Raw genomic sequence first — 19,902 nt, forward strand, 5'->3', positions numbered from 1 at the left:
TCTTTCTCATTCAGTATTTTTTAATATACTGTATACGGAGACAAAATACTTCTTACCACTCATCTGCGCCACTATTAACACTAAACAACAGACCCTGCGACCTTTACAGTACAACACCAGAGAGCTCAGACAATCACAGGAAAATGTTAGACAGTCACACAAACAGCAGGCTTATCTGACGCCCAGGCCATTTAGCAGGTTTGCTGACACTCAAAGGCCAACTTGTTTCAGATCACTGACTGTGGCAGATATTTTCATGCAAAGGACATTTTGTGTATTTTTCTGTCTTCAAGGCTGACACTATTCTAGCCTGCTCCACTGTTTGTCCACCGTTTGACTGGAAATACGTTAGTTACAGCATGTAACTCTGTTCTCTTTCTCTTTGTCAAGATAGAGTGTGTTGTGGAGAGAGCCAGGCTAGCTGTTTCCTACTGCTTCCAGTGTTTATGCTAGGTCTTTGCTGTATGCTAGGTGAAGCTAATCGCCTTCTGGTTTTTACTTAACATCTTAGTCTTGGACAAAAAGCAAATAAGCAGATTTCCCAAAATGAACCATATAAACCTGCAGTAACTGATTTTCTTGGCCATAAGACATAGAGTACATCATTACTTAGCTTAATATGGAGAATTTATTAGCAAACAGGTGCTTATTTACACATCCAGCAGTTACAGAGCAATATTATCATTCATTTTGATTAATCCAAGTCCAATATTCAAACTATCTCTGTTCTTAGTCTCAGGCCAGACAGACAGACAGTGAGCTGAAACTCACTATAAAGCTTCTCTGTAGGTTCAGCATTAAGAGCGACTCCTTTCACATCATCATGTTGTTTTCATTTTGTCATTGATACATAGTTATTTTAAAATATTTATTACATATATACACATATTTTACTCAAGTACATGGAAGTTGAAACTTTTGAACTTGTATTTTGCACATTTTTGTATGATTGACAGTTGACCTGAAACCAAATATAGCCTATGTTGCTTTGAAAGTTCAAGTTCACCTTTACTGTCATTTCCCCACATATACTACTGTATATGACATACATACAGGGAAATGAAATGTTGTTCCTCATGGACCGCAGTGCAACACAGAGCAGGCACTCAGTATGTGTGCCAAACAGTTGATAAAAGCATCCATATATCTGCATGTTGTAAATCCCACCCACCTGGCACGCCATGTGTATTAAAATAAACATTTTTTTTTTTTTAAGATCTGCACTTGACACATCATCTTACATGCTGGTGCAGTCAATAGATAGTGATGTATTGACTGTATCCAGCAGGTTGAAATGCATGTACATTAACCTCTGTGGGTTGTTGCAGAGTTTTTTTTTCCCATGATGCCCTGCTGTGCGATCAATAGGACCGCAGACATATGACATTTGATGTTTTTACAATCTGTGTGTGTGTGTGTGTGTGTGTGTGTGTGTGTGTGTGTGTGTGTGTGTGCGCCATTACAGTCTGCATTGTTCCATTATTCTTTTTAAATGGTTTGCTTCATATTTGGAGTAGACGTTTACCAACCAGCAGCTCTGTGCAGCTCGGCAGTTTATGCAAATGTGTCATAACTTAAAAGCAGTGAGTGAAATGAGCAGCTGTTGTTTCAAGGTCAGAGAGCACCGAGGCTTCATTTGCACTGCAATAGAAAATCGCATTTTTTTAACAAGCACAGTCTGCAGTAGGAGTACGCCTGTCTTTGCTTACAGGATGTAATGATTTGTTATAATGTGATTTTCATTGTCTGATATAAAAGAACAGGCATCATCTGACAGCCACACACAAGCTTTTTGATGTAGTCTGAGGCTGGGAGTGATTGTTTTTATTAGAAATACTCTTGAACACAATGCGTGGCTCTCGGTAACTATTTGACATAAATCTTTGACATAAATCTTTTTTCCTTCTTTAAACTACAGATGAAATGGGTGCTAACTGGGTGATGTGGAGTTAATGGATGGCTTCAGGCAGCGTGGAGCCTCTTCCTCATCGTGACTAATCCTAATGACTAATCTGGTTGTAAACCATAGACCCGTCACTCTTTTCTTTACAGTGTGTCTCACACGGCCTATTTCTGTACAGTAACATTCACACAGCTGCTTGTAAGAGATATCAGTTTATTTTCTAACTCTTCAGAATAGAAACAAAGCATTACTAATAAAAAACTTACATAGATTTGTATTGTTACAATGTCATTTATAGTGAAATGTATTTAGCCTGCTGTTTGTAGTGAGGGTCTTCTGTATTCACTCTTTGGTTGACCAGGTCATAATGAATAGACATATTCAACTGGTGACGACATTGCCTGGTCTTGGAGATTGGGAACAACCCAGTGCAGAGAAACCAAGTTACATGAAACATAATGGAGGCTTTCTGAGGCGTGACATCTTCATACCAAACAGATGTCTGACAGAGGAGGTTGGGGTAGATGTTTGAACATGTAGATAAGCTTATTTGCTTCCTTGCCACGAGTTACATGAGGAAATCAAAGCCACTTTCATCTCTTTCTGTAAATATGTGGCTACAGCCAGCGGCCAGTTAGCTTAGCTTAGCATAATGATTGGAAACAATGGCTAGCCTTGCTCTGTCCGTGTAAAAAAAACCTGTCTACCTGCACCTCCAAAGCTTACTAGTTAACACGTTATACCTTATTTGTCTAATTTGTACAAAAAAAAAGAGTTTTCTCATCACCATGAGACTGCACTCAGCTATTGCTAATATGGATTAGTAGTATATGAGAGTTGTAGTATAGCGATAAATACCACTTCTCCTGCCTGACATTAATTTGTGGCCAAAGAATATCAAGCTCAGTAAAGCGTTCTCATCTCTTCCACCAGTAAGATTAGATAACCTTTTGGGTCTTTTATGACAAATGTTTGTTCCCTGGCTGATTCAATAGAATAATGAATTTAATAACTTGGTCCTCCTCTCTGGCTGACTGCTGGCTCAAACCCCTGGAAACCCCACTTTAATGAAGGTTTATGTGACACGCTAAATGCCCAAATGCCGTAAGCTTCATTATTGGGACTTTCACAGCCAGTTAGCAGCTCCTCTGTCAAGCTTAGATATCAAACGAATATGAGAAAACTGCTTATCAGATGCTATTGAGTCCTGTTGAATCGGAAAATAGGAATTTTGTAGGATTCATCACTGTCAAGTGAAAAGCAGACATCTGAAGCACAGAGGATAGATGGGAATATTTATTTTGAAGTCTAGTTTCTGAAATTGGAAAGTGGAGTTAAGTCTATTTTAAGGATCTGAGGGTTGTCACTCCTCCGTACACAGTAAACCCTTGATTATTGTATTAAAGACAAAGTGTTCGGGTGTTCCCAGTATGTGGGGTGTGTTAAATGTGTCACAAAATTTAACAGGTGCTGTGTCATGTTGTAATAATAGTGTCTTCTATATGTATCTTAGGCTAAAAATATCAGATCTGTTTTAGATCACACTTCCGATTGTGTACACTCCTTTATGTCACTACAGGTTTTATAATGAAAAGCAATTTCATAGCAGGTTGGTAAGGCTTCATTGTGCCTGTAGATGAATGTTGTGTTTGTGGGCAAATGTCTGAGTATATAAGAGGAACAGAGATGATTAGTGCTACACGGGCTTGACGTCCACTCATACCCCATTTCAATCCTTCTCAGTAGATTGCATTTCTGCAATTTCAGCTTGTTCTTCTCCACTGAAGTGGTATGCAACAACAAACTGTTCATCTTTTAAGGAAGAAATGGCAGAATTTTACACAGAAGAGGCTTTTTAAGTGAAGTTTTGAATATCAAACAGTGTGTTCAGAAAATAAAAATAAAAATGTCCCAGTTTGACCTTTGAAACGCTGGAGTGGTGGACTAGCACAGCCAGCCGCCCCACCCTGTCGACCCCCTTTTTCCATGCACTAACTGCAAGGAGGTACAGGCACACTCTATTACCTCTGGAATGGCAGAGGAATTGAATTAGCCCAGGGTGGCTTAAGCATGTGGGCTTGTGTGAACCTGTTAGCGGGGTGCGAGTGCATCATCTTTCACAATCAGCCGGCTGTGTGATGTACCCGGGAAAATGAGGCTGCTGTGGCTCTGCAGATGGAGCGGCGCCTCGCTGGTGAAAATGTATTCACTGGCTTTTTTTGTGGTGAGAGACCCTGTTAGCATGTGGACCTGAGGGTACTGAAGGACAGAGAGAGAAAAATAAGAAGGAGGGAGAAGGACAGAGGCTGGCATGACTTGAACTGTGTGTCAGTGTTAGAAACTATAATAATTATTCATAATTTTTTGGATATCAGAGCATGTTATATTCGCTGTATGTGAGCTGTGAATGCAGTGGTAGGGACACGTCTTTACATTCTGTCACACACTTGGTTCAGTTAAGCATTCTTTTGCTAGTAGCAACTGCTACAGTTTCATTTCAGTTGTAGTTTAACTGACATTAATCCATCTGCCATTTTGCCATATCTGTGACCAAGCAGATGTTAGCATGAAATGTTTCATCCACTCCTGTAGTTAATCGTTTCTTCATAGCAGTGATTATCAGGTTTGTTCATTAAATTTCACTGTAGTCAGTTTATTACTAGCCATTCATATGAGTAGTGATGGTTAAACAGAATGTGAGATTAATTTTAGTTGCAGCACAAAAAGAGCATAGACAAAAATTCACCCAGGATGAATGTTCTGATATTTAATGTAGACTATATTAAGTTTTCTGTTAACATGATCAGGAAATGTTGTTAAGTAATGTATTTGTGGAGTCACAAAAATGTTGACACTGAATGTACATCGTCTTTATTCTCTGCCAAAATATAAAGAATCAGTCTGCAGTGACTTGAGACACAACAGGTACAGGTACACACAGGTACAAAATAATATGGCGTGAAAACATTGGAAGTTCTTTTCAGACTGCTACCTCTTGTTTAATTCTGCTAATTAATATTTTGAATGAAGTTCTTTTACCTTTATGTCTCCATAACAGTTTTTTACTGAAGTAGGATTTAAAGGTGTCTTTGGCCACTGTAGAAATAAGTCAAGAGAGTCAGTCGTGAAATATGTGTTGTATCACCTGCAGTCCAGTGTGCATGCTACTTGTGTTTCCCTCTGCTTCCTAACTTTGTGATTTTAGTGACTCACATGCCTCACGTGAAAGCACTTCAAGGAAGGAAATGTAGTATTCATTGGCCCAGTGAGACTGTGTGGTTGTTTTCTGGGCTCTTACCTTCATTTTTATATGGGCTATTGTGTCTGACGCAGTTGACACACAGCCTTGAAACGCTATTCATCAACATACATCTCTTGGTGTTTTCTTTGCTAAAATTACTTCAGAGTTTCAAGGCAGGCTTTTGAAGAGGAAGCGTTCATGCTGCTGGGTGACAATGTTATCACATGGCACTCCAGGAAACATGACCCTCCAGTTTGGGCAGTAAACAGCTCTGCGACTGCTCTATCTCTCTGTTCCCATACAACTGTGTCTATGCCAAAGTTTGGTTATAAAGTCGTTAGAGGCTTTAATCACTGGTACCAAATTGCTATGGTTTGCCACAATGTTGATTTTCAAATCATTTACAACTTTCTCAAGACATCATGACTTTTTTCTCACTTTTTTCCCCAAAAATTACCCTAAAACTTCATTATAACTTGATGCTCAGTGTAATATAATGTGCAAAATCTGCCTATCTGTACTATAAGAAATATGTATTAGTCTAGAATATCCACCTTTATTGTAGTTTTACTCATATTAGAAATTACTCACAGCTAATTGCTCCCTCCTTAAAACATAAATCTTAGCTGAGCAGCCACAGCCCCTGTATTAATGATAGATTTCTATTACATTTTCAGCACTATACAGACCATGTTTATTGAACTTCATTCATGGGCTTTCAGCAAAGTCAATGAGGACCTCTTTGGCCTGCAGTAGGTCCTCATTGACTTCTCACACAGCTGCATGTAAATAAAGCAGAACAGAGTTTCAGAATTATTTGAGAACTCCACGCATCGTTGCCCCATCAAACCAACAGGAGCAGCTCTGGAGAGCAATCACTGCTGACTAAACCCGTCAAATTGATGGATCAATCAGCCTCTGGTGCAGGTCCCAGTAGCCCCTGGCTTTGTGGTTGGACCATATTGTCAACTCGGTTTGAGATCCAGCACTAGGAATCCTAATCCCTCTCTAGTGCCGAACCACCTACTGACAACTTTAATTGCTACTTCAAGACTCCATGAAAGAGACCAGGGTGGCCCAGGTCAACAGAAGCACGTTTTATTGTCGAGTCAGGAATATTTTTATCAGGAAGGCATTCATGACTGTTTGGCTGACTTATGTTAATACATACCCTCATATCATGTAAAGGTTGAGGTTTCCTCAAGTCATTAGTAGTTCTTTGACCAAAAAAATTCTTAACCGAAGGCTCACAGTGACTTTTTCTGGAGCTTTCAGCCACATCTCACAGTCTTGATCAGCAAATGGAGTTTGCTTTAAATTTTTTCGTTGGACTGTCGGTCAGAAAATAAAGCTTCAATTTGAAGATGTTATCTTGGACTGTGAACTGTGAACATTTATGGCGTCTATCTGTATAACTTGTGACTAATTAGTAAAACAGCCGATAATAACTGTTGGTTGCAGGCCAGCTTCTTGATAAGCACAGTATGTGGCAGGTAAACAGGAGCTCTTTGGCACTCTATTTACAATAAATACTAAGGGTAAACCAACACACTCATTTTGACATTTTGAAGTAATATAAACATGCTGAATGTTTAAATGCCAATAGTGTTAATAATCATATTTTATTTCAAGAGCGTTTTTAAAGATACTCAATAATGTTTAACACAGCACAAGAGAAAAAATCCTAAAGGATATAAAACTGTAGTACATTACATAGTTCTAAAAATGTGGGTTTTGAGTATTTTTTTTAAATGTGGACATGGGGTCACAAATGTATGTGCATAAGTAGAGTTTGATATGAGAAAACAGAGCATGTGTACTGTAATTCAGTTAGGGAGAACTGATCGCTTGTCTGTGCTGAAGCATAGGCGGTTTAAGGCTGGCAGGGGGATTTTCACCTAAACAAATTACACCTAATGCCACTTTAATATACAATAAAAATGACATTAATCTTATTAATTTGGAGGAACTGTCAAACAAAAAAGAATCGGACGTCATTTAAAACAACCTTGTCTGGTTTGTTAGGACTAGTTCTTCCTCCTGTCAACAGGTAAACCTCAGTGCTAATTCTGTCATCAAGCTTCCACAGTGTGACAGGACGTCCCAGAGCTTGATGTAATCTTCATTCAGGAAACACTTCTCTATCTGATGTCCCCAGACGCCACAGTTCCTCCTATTTCATCTCACTTGGGACCAAAAGTTGCTGTCAGTTTGATGTGGTAGCCGCACATAACTTCTCGGCCTTCCTTTTTTTTCTTTTTTTGTCAGGTTTAAATAAACATTTTCCTCCACCATCAAGAGCTTTACAGCTTTGTCCCACAGCCCTGCTTCTACCCAGTCCATGATAAGGGATGACTGCAGATCTTTGATCTCAGAGTCCAGACTGTTTCCTGTCCCAAGAAGGCAAACACAGGAAGTGTTGGATTTGAGGCTGTTACACAGTTGTAACAATAAGGCCAGAGTAAATCAGTGTTTAGTGACAACAACTTCTTAAAAGCCCATGGGAAATTTCCTTATCTGCACAAAGGAAGCAATGAGGTTCAGGTCAATATAATCACTACGATGTAAGCATGTGATTTGTTTGACAATATATATAAAAATACCAAGATACTGTGATCAGCAGACAACCTGTTGGAACAGTGGAGTGAAAGACGTTAAAGCTGGTATCTGTGATCTTGTACTCATGGCTAGTCAGATCACACTTTGATCGACTGATGGTAGCGATGTCTTCAAGATTATTATTTATCATAGAGTGTGATGGAAGCAGTGTTGAATGCTTAAGGAATTCTTAAATCCCCATATAACAAGTATTCCAGCAGCTGTCACACCATACTAACTCATTAACAGCTCAACTGATGTCACTGTGTAATCTGGAAGCACACCTGGTGTATGTAATATGTGCAGTATATTCATTTAACATCTGTTTCCTTCCCCTGACAATGGTTGTGAATTCAAACTGACAGCTAGAGCGCTGAACATGCTTCCCTTTTTATTTGAAGTGTCTTTTCATTTAAAACTGCTGAAATATAAAGAATTCCTCATTTCTTCTTCACACACTGGTGTGCTGTAAAAATAAGCTTTACACAGAGGAAAACAAAGAATTAGCAATTATCAAATATATATGCAGATTTCAGGTTGTATCCTTGCCAGAGAATTGTTCGTGTGCTGGTACTTGTTATTGATTTGTTGATACGTAAGGTCAAATAATTCAAAAATACATATATTAATTTCATTACTCTCGTATTCATAGAACGCTGTGATATGGTTATTTTTTTCCTTTCAAGTACTGTGACTCAAGAGCCAGTCAGACCCTTAACCATGTCATTGTAAGTGTCAAGCTGCATCCGTTTATCTACATAAGACCAGACAGATGACCTCCACTGTCGTCATGACCTTTTTTACATTTCTACAAACACCAGGCTGTTCAGTGTCAACAGATGACGAAAACAGCAATGTGCGGGCAAGTGCCTTCAAACAGGCCCTTGATCTCAAGGTCATACACGCTTCAAGTACATGAAGTGACTCCCCCCTGCACAATATATGTATTGTATACAATATACATAAGTGTACAGGAGGTGTGTGAGTTTTGTTTAGTGATGAAAAATCCATTTCACACGTCAGAAGAAAGCCACAAAGGGTTGTGTTTAAAATAGTCTTTCCCACCATTAAACCCACCGTGCCATGGGATCCTGAAGAAATAGTGTGAGAAGAACCACCATGAATTTTTAATTAAAGGTCTTACGTTCACAGGGTCACAGATGAATTGACTTATGCAGTTTCTCAGCACGGGAGTTTGCATTGAAGTAACCCGGCGAATAAAGAATGTGAGGACTTCAGTTAGTACATAAACCATCTTAAATCTGAGATTAGGATCAAAGTTCTTTAAGACACTAAGGCGCATTCAGAAAACCTTACATGATTACTAACCAGCCGTCAGCACCTCTTCTGCCTTCCTTGTGACTCAAATGTCTAAAGAGCAAAAAGAGGTCTTGTTTATGAAAGCCACATCATGACACACAACGCTGCCCAACTCCCATGGCTGCGTGAGCGGAGGCTGACAGGCGACTAATGACTCAACGAGGGTCTCTTGCAAACAGCCTCATGAATTAATCATCACCTTCCCTTGACCTGTGCATTGATACAATCTCAGCCAGCCTCAGCAGCCTCCCGAGGACCACAGAGGTTATGTAAGTTTAGAGATAGCAGACTGAATGGAAAGGACGCAGAATGAGCCGCCGTCTTGCAGTTGAGAGCTGCAGTATTGTGATTGATGGTGGCAATCTGCTGTTAACATGCAGGTCATGTTGCTTTGTAAATATATTTGATACACTGGAAATAAGTAAAGGCCTGCATATCTTGTGTTTACTGGATGTGCCACTGAATAAAGATCTGTGTATTTTATGTACAAATACACGTCTATAATGAATGGGGAACTGTGACCCCCACATTGAAGCTTCAACCGTGAAACTGTGAAAATTGACATAAGTCATTTGCTACAAGTACAAATCAGTTCCACCATGGTAGAGTGAATGCAGGGGCGCCAGATAAATGTTGAGGTTTTTGATTTATTGCACATGTGACTCTCAAATATTGCAGATACAGATAAAGAATTTACAGGAAGTATGAAAAACAAATAAACAGCATGGAGAGCAAACTGTGACAAATGCTTCACATGTCAGTGGTTGTTGTAGCCTCTGCAGGAGTGTAGTTGTAACTGAGGAAATACTTACCCTTTATTTTAGGATTAACAACAATGATGTAAAAAAAATGCCACAGCAAGCAAGTCCTGCATGTTAGCATTATCAGCCAAATGTACTTAAAATATAAAAAACATTATGCAGCACATTGGCCCCTGCTGCTGTTGTATTATTAAACCTTATAATACTGACTAGCATTGTGTTTGCATTAATGTCCAGGCAATATTTATTGCTGTATCTTGTCAAGGAGCTAATTTATACTACTGTATCTACTCTTGGACAGTTTGATTTATAAGAGTGTGTCATTTCATGAGCTAGTCATGTGTTCGGTAGCTAATAACTTAAGATGTCAAAGAAATGTAATGGAGTAAAATGTACCAAATGTGCCTCTGAAGCATATTCAAAGAGGTATAAGTAGCATAATATGCACATGTAGAAGGAAAATACCACAGTTATGTTCCACCACTGGTAGCTGGGTAGTGGATAACTGGACAATATCCTTTATATAATATCCTGTGCAGGAATTATTGACCAGTGACAAACCCAACAGGTAATTTATCTGAACTTCATCACTACATGTTGCTAAAATCATGATGGTTCAACACCATTTATAATTGACCACCGTCTTAAGTTGCTGACTTCAGCTCTTTACAAAGTCTTGCAGTTACCCTTAATTTCATACCATCAGTCTTAAGAGTATAGCATATCTGTCTTTTTGGCATCTAATGTTTGTAAGTAGATTTACTTCATCACTGGCTTTACAAATATGAGAGGTCTTCCACATCTTTAAACTCAATTACTAAAACAATATGCCATGTTAATGGAAAAATTACTCACTAATTCAGTACCCGCTTGTGTTTTATGATGCCTGCAATAATGACTGCACATTATAATGTTACCAAAGGCTCCTAATGAACAGACTCTAATGTAAAGGGGTCCACAGAGCACAACATGAAGTGTAATTACTATGTCCTTCAATGAAAAATGATGCTCATGAAAACAAAATGGTGAACTGGGTCAGGTTTTTGCCACACAAAGCACAACATAATTTCAAATCAATGACGTTATTTCCCCCGTGCTTTTTAAATTATAATCAGGATATTTCCATAAATAAAAATGTCCCTGTTCCATTACTGAACACAGCAATGATTAAATCTACTTACAGTATACCCTGAAACGAAGGCTTAAACATTTGTTGTTTTCCACACACCCAGTGTGTTGGAATAGGCTACACCAGGAAGTAGCATGTAGCATTAGCACAGAAAAAAGAGCCACTTACTGAAACAAAGAAAAATCCAATTACAGCTTCACAACTCAACATTTTTTATATCAAAGTGAAATGAGCATTTAATGTGAAAGGAGTCCCTGATAGCGACAGCATTTATTACTCAACTCTGCAAGTGTTTTCATCTATTTCAGCTCTTGTTGCTCTCAGCTCTGTTTCAGCAGCAGCAGATAGTTTGTTTTTAGCAAATAAGGTCTGATCAACTTCCTGTACACTACCTCCAACAGCAGTCAGACAAAGTTAGTGAGTAGGACATTTAGACGCAAAAAAAGAACAGATATTTTTCTCACAGTGCAGTGAAATAAAGCTAAAAGCCTCTTTCAGGTACATATATACATATGATGTAGGTTTGCAAGTTTAAAAACTTAAAAAGAAAATGGTGGACCGGTTGCACTTTTGCGCAAGCTGTGTCACGACTTCAAATCAGAGTGTGAAGTCATTTCTTGACTGCAAAAGCGGGTAAAATGGTGACACATTTATCACAGATTGTGAGATACCCAACTGAGCATTCGTGCAATCACTGCATTCTCACTTCTAGAAAGGGTCATATGGGACGTAGGACCGCCGAGGCTTGAGAGAGCATCACGGCCTGCTGTGCCTGCGAAGTCACATAAGAGTCACAATCTGTGCCGCTTCTGCTTCACAAGGCGTTGGTAGGCTTGGACAGATGGGAGAGTGAGCGGTGTCATCTGGTCACGCCGTGGCAAGGAGGGCGTCAGGGCAACCTTTGTGTAATTAGATCGATGGTCTCTGCAGGTTTGCTGCTGAGCTGAGACTGAAACCTGTAGCTGAGGGCCGATGATACTCAGCCCTGCTTTAAAGCATTAAACAGAGAGTTCAGGTGTGATAAAACCCTTTTATACCAATCTGTAACCTGCTCCACCTGCTGAACACACCTATGAATAATGCATGCTTACACACAACTGCTTTGTACTAGAGACATTTGTATGCTACTTTTGATGCACAAAACTCAACATCAACAACTCAATAATTTTATCAGTAACTTCACTGTTTGCTCACCTGAACTATTTTATAGCAATAATTAGTATTCCAGCGGGAATACAGTGGGGCCCCTCAGTCAGAGCTTTGAAAATCTTTAAAACATGTACAGAATGTAACCATCGTTTTGCAACACATCTGTCATGTCTTGCAAATAGGAGATTGTCAGGCATCAAATTCTAACACGAAAGAATCTTAATACAAGCTGCGACAACCAATCAAAACAGGAGTCATATCACAAACACTTGAGACAATTACAACATCAATCACTGATCATCAGTGTGCATTCATTTATGAATTACCAAGCAGAGCGTCTGTTAATTCATTGCAGTGTCAAATTATCAACTATTCAGAATAAGACGAAGGTTTATGAAGGTTACTGTCTGACAGATTTTCATCCGTCTCCTGTTTGTTAAAATACCAACCACAGAAAGAAAATTACAGTTGTTGCTTGACTGTTTTAAATTGTGGATCTTGAAATGTATTGATATTTGTTTTAAACTTTAAACACTACAGCCACATGTTAACTTTCACAAAAAAACAGCTTTGTCTTTTCTAATTTTATTTTTCTGATGTCAATAGCAGAGCTTTAAAGATAAGCTGTCATTAATCTCAACCTTCACAGGCAGTGTTTATCCCCTCAGGATTTCTGTGTTTGCCATTTAATTGGCTGTGATTCACAGTGTTTTGATGTACTGGCATATGAGAGTTGGTCTGAGCTCACATTTGTTATTAAGAGATATATCTTGTTTGGTTTAACTGATAATAGGTGTACATCTGCAGCAAAGACACAGGTAGATGTCATTCTAATCTGTCTGTTGACTTTAATTAAATACACCTGCTGGCCTGTCTTTTATTTTTGATTGAGTATAGCTTTGCTTTGCACATATTTTTGGAAATCTGACATGTTGCCTGTTTGTGGTGATATTTCTTCAGCCTGACCAGATACTTCAGGATTTATTCATCAAAGAGACACACAGATCCCTAGTAACCTGCTTAGTAACCAGTAGTGGGCCTGATTGAAAACAATGTAGTTGAGACTGATTAAATTATCAAATACCTCAGAGTAAATAACTGAGATTTTTTTTACGTTATTGCCTGAAAGATTTACATATCCCTCTGGTGAATTAAATTATCCACCAGAGACCAGTTTTTACCAGTAGCTGCTGCTTGGCCAGTTTTAATTTTGGACCTCTGGATTGTATTCATCTTCATCTCAGACTTGACAACCTACATTTTTCATCTTCAGTTACACTGAGACCAAACATGAACTTTTACTTTCACATGCACTTTTAAGAAAAGCGTTGTCTCCTCCTTCCTCTTCTTCTGCCTTTCCTTGTGTCTCTTTTTCTGATCTGGGATAGGCAGGGTTACAGAGGGCACAGAGCGGACCCCTGTAGATGTAATTAAACCAGATGGAATGGATGCCTAGGGAAAGAGGGGGGGGTGAACTGAGTAAAAAAAAAAAAGGAAGGAATAGACAGACAGAGGGGAAATCGGCAGGATCAGGGGGGCGGATGAGGGTTGTGCCACTGCATTATGCATCATGGATCATCAGCCCGGGTGGCTTGTTTTATGGGTTGGTGTCAAGGGTGCCACTCCTGCTTCACACTCTGTAGTGATGGGCCCGTTGCCATGGCAGCAGCAAATCAACTCATTAGCAAATATTACCCTTGGTCCATAGAGCGAAGGAGCAGGGCGCCGACTTTGACGGACAGCAGACATTGAATAATGGGTTTACTATTGACAGAGAGGGGGGCAACAACATATGAAAAACCCTACAGGAATGACAAGATGATATTGGAAATGTGCATAAGAAGTGATTTGTATTCATTGAAGATTTGAAGGTGTTCTGCTTATCCACTTTATATTATAGGGCCTCTTGTACTACTAGACCTTCATTTGGGAATAGATTAGATAACCAGACTTTCATTTTTGGAAGAAAACTGCCTAAAATCCATTGTACTATGGGTGATTTTTTTGATGTATGCAGGCTATTAGAGGCTAGTATTATTTCTATTCTTTCAGTTCAGTTTAAAGGAAAGGGCTGGCTTTGTTGTATATTTTTCTTGCTGTCAACAAATCCCTTGATTAACCTGAATGTACACAGATTAAATATCGATTTAGTTTTTATTTGCAATATATTACACGACTCTAAGTTTTAATAAGTATACATATTGTGTATTATTGGTGTTGCACAATGTGTTTTGTGTGTCTGTGGAAGAGAATGACAACAGCCTTTCACTGGTTGTGGCCCAAATATATTTTCCAGGAAGGAAGATGAATAAAATAACCAGTTTTCTTGCTGCTTTTAAGCACTTTCCAAATGTCTAGAGTTCATTGAAGTCAACAAACATGTACTATAACCTTTAAAACTTTCACTTCAAGGAGGCAAAAACACCCAAATTGCATCTTTCTTCTCCTTCCACAGACATGATTGACTGCTTACACAACCCTGTGCTCCTTTGCAGCTGTGTGGTGTGGGAATCTTCAATAACAGGTGATCACAGCTGAGCAAACAACATCAAACCATAACACCGTGTGCCAGAACATCCAGAACAGCCATCCTTTCAGCCTTGCAATCACACTTCAGTATGTGCAGCGCGAAAAAGAGCCTCGCCCTGGGTGTGTGATCCCTCTAATGGAAAATGGTGTATAATGGAGAAGAGAGCTGGTGAGCTAATCAAAAGGGTAGAGGGGTGACATTTTCAGAGTGACGTCTGAAGTAGGATGACATTTACAGAGAAGAAGCCCCAAAGACAATCTTTTAGAAGGGGTCTCTGTATGTTATATGAGAGCAGCACAGGAGGATGTGGAATTTGAAGCTGATTTCAACATGACTCAGACTCGCTGACATAGTTATCATTTTTGTCTCCACGTAGTATCATTCAGCTGAAGAGTGTTACACAGATGGAGGATGGTTTTCATGACCATTGTTCAATGTGAAAGATTCTTTCAAAATGTCAGATGTCCAGCAGGTACATTTTCTAAGAAAAGGGTTCTGTTCAGCTGATGGGTTTTAATACCTACCTTCATTTAAGTGGTGTAAATTTACAAGTTGTGTCATCATTATGTCTACAGGTACGCAAAGGACATGGTCTTCTGTTACGGTAGCAGAACATATGACCTTACTGATAAAATAAATCCAGGTGAGGCTACGACCATTGAATTATTTTCTCTCTTATATCTACTTAAATCATGAAAGAATGAAATGAATATGGAAGCTTATTTTTATTTTTACTTTGGTTTTCCACAGGTTTTCAAGCACTGATGGATCATGACGTTCACCTAATGCATGACAACGAATGATCTTCAGCGCATCAGTATGAGGTAAGGTAAAGGAAACCTGAAATCTTGTGCTGGTTGATTTTACGGTGAGAACAGAAAAGGTTTCACTTTTTGAGGGAACTGTCAAAGAATCAAAGCAGCAGTGTATGTATGTTAAATATGTACATATGTGTATATACGTACATGAAGCGGCAGCCATGAAAAAGAAACTTTCCCAGTAGACACTAAGAGTACGACTTTATAAGTGAAAGGTATAACAACCACAAACCTCCTCTCACATATAAAGGTCATACGCTTTTATCATCTCCCTTGTGAGGGTTCTTTACTCGGAAACCTTTATCCACAACATCTCCTGTCAGAAGTTTGACTTTTTTTTTTTTTCCTGCATCAAAACCGAATATATTCGTAGCGATCGAACTTTTTTTTAAAGTCACAACCAACTTATAAGGTCATGCCAAGAGCACCACATACAGTGAAAACTTTGTGAAACAGGGGCCATTAAAAGTCCAACAACCTCCACTCCGGCGTGACATTTCACTCAAATGCATCATCAAATGCGACTAAATTGCATGAAATCTTCACGGAGGAGCACAAGCCATTTTCTCACAGAGGACATGTCCACTGAGAGAGAATCAGGTCATTGAGAGACACAGATCAAGGAAGAGAACATTTCCCTGCCACATGGGGGACTTAATCAGGACAGCTTTTTGGGACTGTGATCCATCTCTGGAGAATGGAAGATAGCAGGGTTTGAACCTTTGATGTCGCTGCCAATGGACGACCCGTGTATTTTCCTCGGTGAAAAATGAGCTAATAAGCGTGTAATGACACTGGCCTGACAGTGGGATACGCGACAGATGTTTTCTTAATTCTTTATTTGCTTTAGTTGGATTATTCGGGCTGCAGGCCAAGGAACGTGGAGCTTGCAAAAAGTGGAGTAGAATTTCTTGTAGGGCGGATGATCTGAATCACTTTATCTTGAGCAGACAAACTGAATTTCCAATGGTGAGGCGTCTTCCTGACACTCATGGTACACAATGCGACAGAGAAACACCAGGAAATTTTAGTGTCACCTCAGCCGCCTTTAAGAACCCGTAGAGGCTCCTTCCACAGTGGGCACACATTTGGGAGACATAACGATTACTTGAAGAGATAGATTCATTAACACCTTTTCAGCATCTGGTTAGAATGCTTGAATGCTTCCTCTGTGAGCAATCATGGTTTCAGCAATCAGATTTTAATTTGTCTGTGTTGCCTCTGGGTTGCATTTGAACCTTTTTTGATATTGGACAGCCATCAGATCCACACAGAGCACATAATGTGGCTAAATGTGAACGGGTATTTATGTCCTAGAACACGTTCATGTTTCCCAACCTGTTAGGCCTGGGACAGTCGAGGCAGAATACCTTAAATGTCTATATTTGGTTTCTTTAAACATAGTGCTTTCATGTTGCTGTTTATGTATCATCTATTGACTGTGTGTGTGCATTTGTGTGTGAGTGAAAGTGTCCACACCATAATTTAATTTGGATGACAAAGTGAATCTACAGGGTCTCAATTAGGGGCTGAAGGATGCTTTTCCTCTGTTGCAGCTCCTCTTTGTTATTCAGTCGGAGAAAACAGGTGGATTTTAACATAAAATATTCCTCAGTTAATTAAAGATATCACAGTTGTCTAGTGTGTACAATTTCTCTGTCCATCAATAGGGTTTCTCTGGTGTGTATAAAGACAGTGAGGGTCATTGTCTTTATATTCCAGACTTCTAAAAGCACTCTCTTTAACACAGTCCACATTTGAGTCATCTCAGGTCTTTTCTTATACAATCAATGTATTGTCACGTGTCCTCCCATCAATGATTTAACAATAGGCTCATGTTATTTCTTCTACAGAAGCAACAACATGACATTTACTTTGAATGATGACACTTAATGGTTTATGTCTCTCTGTACACCCACTATTTTGATGGATGAGACACACGCTGCCGTCTCCAGCTCTGCGGTTGCAGTATCTCAATATCTTATTGTCTCATAAGTCATCGTGCTTTTGAAGGACTCTTGCTGTTGCTCTGATGCCTCTGTGCACTCTGCTGTATTTGTGCCAGCTTTTAACAACATTAGCAAATAGTTATGTTTTAATCTATCCATAGAAAGACCGGGGTTGATGGTTGAACAGCTGCCATTGTTGCACTCAGTGATGAGGAATGAGAAAAGCCTTCTCAGTCCTCCATCACTCTTTCTTTCCTCCAAGGCTCATGCATTCATATGTAAACATGAAGACTGATGTAAATACATATCCACATGCTCGTTCTGCTTTCATGCCTTTGGCCTTTTAAACCTTTTTTTCTCTATCTCTGTGATCGTCCACCATCTTTTACTCTGTCCTTCACTGGGTTAGTCTTTCTTTCACTGCCACTCACCCACTGTCTTCACCTCTTTTACCATCTGACAGTAAAACCATTTCAAGGCCCTTTGGACTACTAGTAGCTGTCATGTCACATGCTCCAGGGTAGAGAGGAGTGGATCTTGTTCACTGCAGACCCCAGGATGAAGACATACACATACATGCACATAGACATGCATTTGCAGAGATGCAGACATGTATACCGTCAAAATACGTACAGGTATCATTGGTGCAAACAACTTACTACAACCCACAGTTACATTTATTACTAAGCATCATCCAGCAGTTGTGTTAGAGAGCTACAGTCTTTTCAACAAATGTTCCAAATTCACGTTTACCTTCAAGTGACAAAACCCTCTAGTGGTTGGTGTAATTACAACAAGAGCGAACGAGGAAGTCAGGGTTGTTAAAGAGCAACAAAGTCCATGTAAGGAGGAGGTTGGGGGTGAATGGATGGGGGGACTCACTCACTTACTTCTTTTCATTTGTTGTTTCAATCCGGACCAAAGTTCTTTCTTTTAACCATGACCAGAATCATTCTGTAGCCTTAACCACGACCATGACAACGTCCTCTAACCTTAACAAACCCTGGACAGTTTTCACCAAAACTACTGTCCCCATGAAAACTATCCAACTATTCTGAGATGTGTGAGAAATACATAATTTTGAAATGTAATATTTCAGTAATGCAAGCACTAAAGAAATTCCACTCACCTCCATTGAACTGGGGTGGAATCAGATGTTTCAGATTCTACTATCTCAAAACCTCAGCACATGAGTGGCTTGATAACACTGGGGTAAGTGAGAGGATACGGTATGATACTGTACCTGAGCTGATGCTTTAGTCCAGCCTTTTCAGGCTGGAGTGCTTGCTCACTTTCATGTAGGATTCTGTTTCATATTATCAAAGGTTTCTGCTGCAGTTTAAAAACCGGATTTTAGAAACCTACATGTTATGCAAATTAAAAAAATCACTGTGGGTTCAAGTAGAAGTGGACAGACTTCTTTGCAGGTTATGAAGTGCCAAGTGTCACATGCAGCACTTTGTGCTAAGTGCATTTTATTTTGTCCACAAAAATGGCAAAATGACAAAAGTGTGTCATCAAAGTGCATTGTGTCCCAAGTGTTGCAAATTAATATGGAAATGATATGGTAATTATATTATAATTACTACCAGTTCATTTTCTTCATTTTGTTGCAAGAAATTCATTACATGCCATGGAAAGTGATACTTGGCGCCCCACGGTGTATTTTGTGCACATAATGCATTCCGTGCCATGAAATATACATTTTGTGTTAGGGGGAATTTAGTGCGCAAAATGCAGCGTGAGACATTTGGTGCTCCATATTAAAGCACTGTGACTCTGAGCAGGGCAGCGAGGAAATAATCACATTATAGACGAGAAATGAGGAGAGTATGTTGTGCTGTGTTTGTGTACACTATCCTGCTAACCTACTATCCCCACTTTAGTTCAGTGATCACGAACACATCATCACCATGTGTTCAGACAAAGAGTCATTGTGTGAGGCTTTCATGGATTTTCCCCTGATGAGTTAGATGTTCTATTTCAGGGCATTTTGTTTCTTCAGTCATTTCGTGAGGTTTTCCTACTTTACGAGTGGAAACAACTAGTCCATACATTAATGTGATCATAAGTTTTTTCATTCCCTGTGCCACATGATCCATTTCAGTCCTTTAGGTGACAAATGAGCCCTTTTATTATATTACTGGTTATACCACATTCCTCTGTCCATTCAGCCTCTTCCATAAGTGCCGCTTTAGTCATGGTTACTATCATGTGTTCTTCATTTACATGATGATTCTATTGTTTATCACCAGCCTGTTTTGCACTTGAATCAGCACAGTGTGTCTAAAAAATGTTCAATGTAGAAACTTTAATCCTAAATATATAATCAATGAAATGAGACAGTTTTCAAGTCTTAACCTTGACACTCCACTCTTTGGAAGTCAGTCAGTCTTTTCGTCCAATGAGGAACACTGCAGATTGATGTATGAACTTCTTGAAGCTACTTGTTCTTGCTGTAGCACATGCTGTTCTCCAGAATTCATCCATGAAACACCAGAAAT

At 39.3% G+C, this 19,902-nt stretch overlaps 1 long non-coding RNA gene across 2 annotated transcripts in view; it reads left to right on the top strand.

Moving 5' to 3' along the window:
* LOC127142330 (uncharacterized) overlaps nucleotides 1-15,669 on the top strand; it is a 42,082-nt gene extending 26,413 nt beyond the window's left edge. For both annotated transcript variants that reach the window (XR_007812916.1, XR_007812917.1), the window contains exons 3-5: nucleotides 14,557-14,625; nucleotides 15,207-15,274; nucleotides 15,382-15,669. This is a non-coding gene — a long non-coding RNA (uncharacterized LOC127142330). The remainder of the gene's footprint in view (nucleotides 1-14,556; nucleotides 14,626-15,206; nucleotides 15,275-15,381) is intronic.
* Nucleotides 15,670-19,902: the final 4,233 nt, after the last annotated feature.

The sequence above is a fragment of the Lates calcarifer genome, linkage group LG4 (assembly GCF_001640805.2).
Source record: "Lates calcarifer isolate ASB-BC8 linkage group LG4, TLL_Latcal_v3, whole genome shotgun sequence".
Lineage (NCBI taxonomy): Eukaryota > Metazoa > Chordata > Actinopteri > Centropomidae > Lates > Lates calcarifer.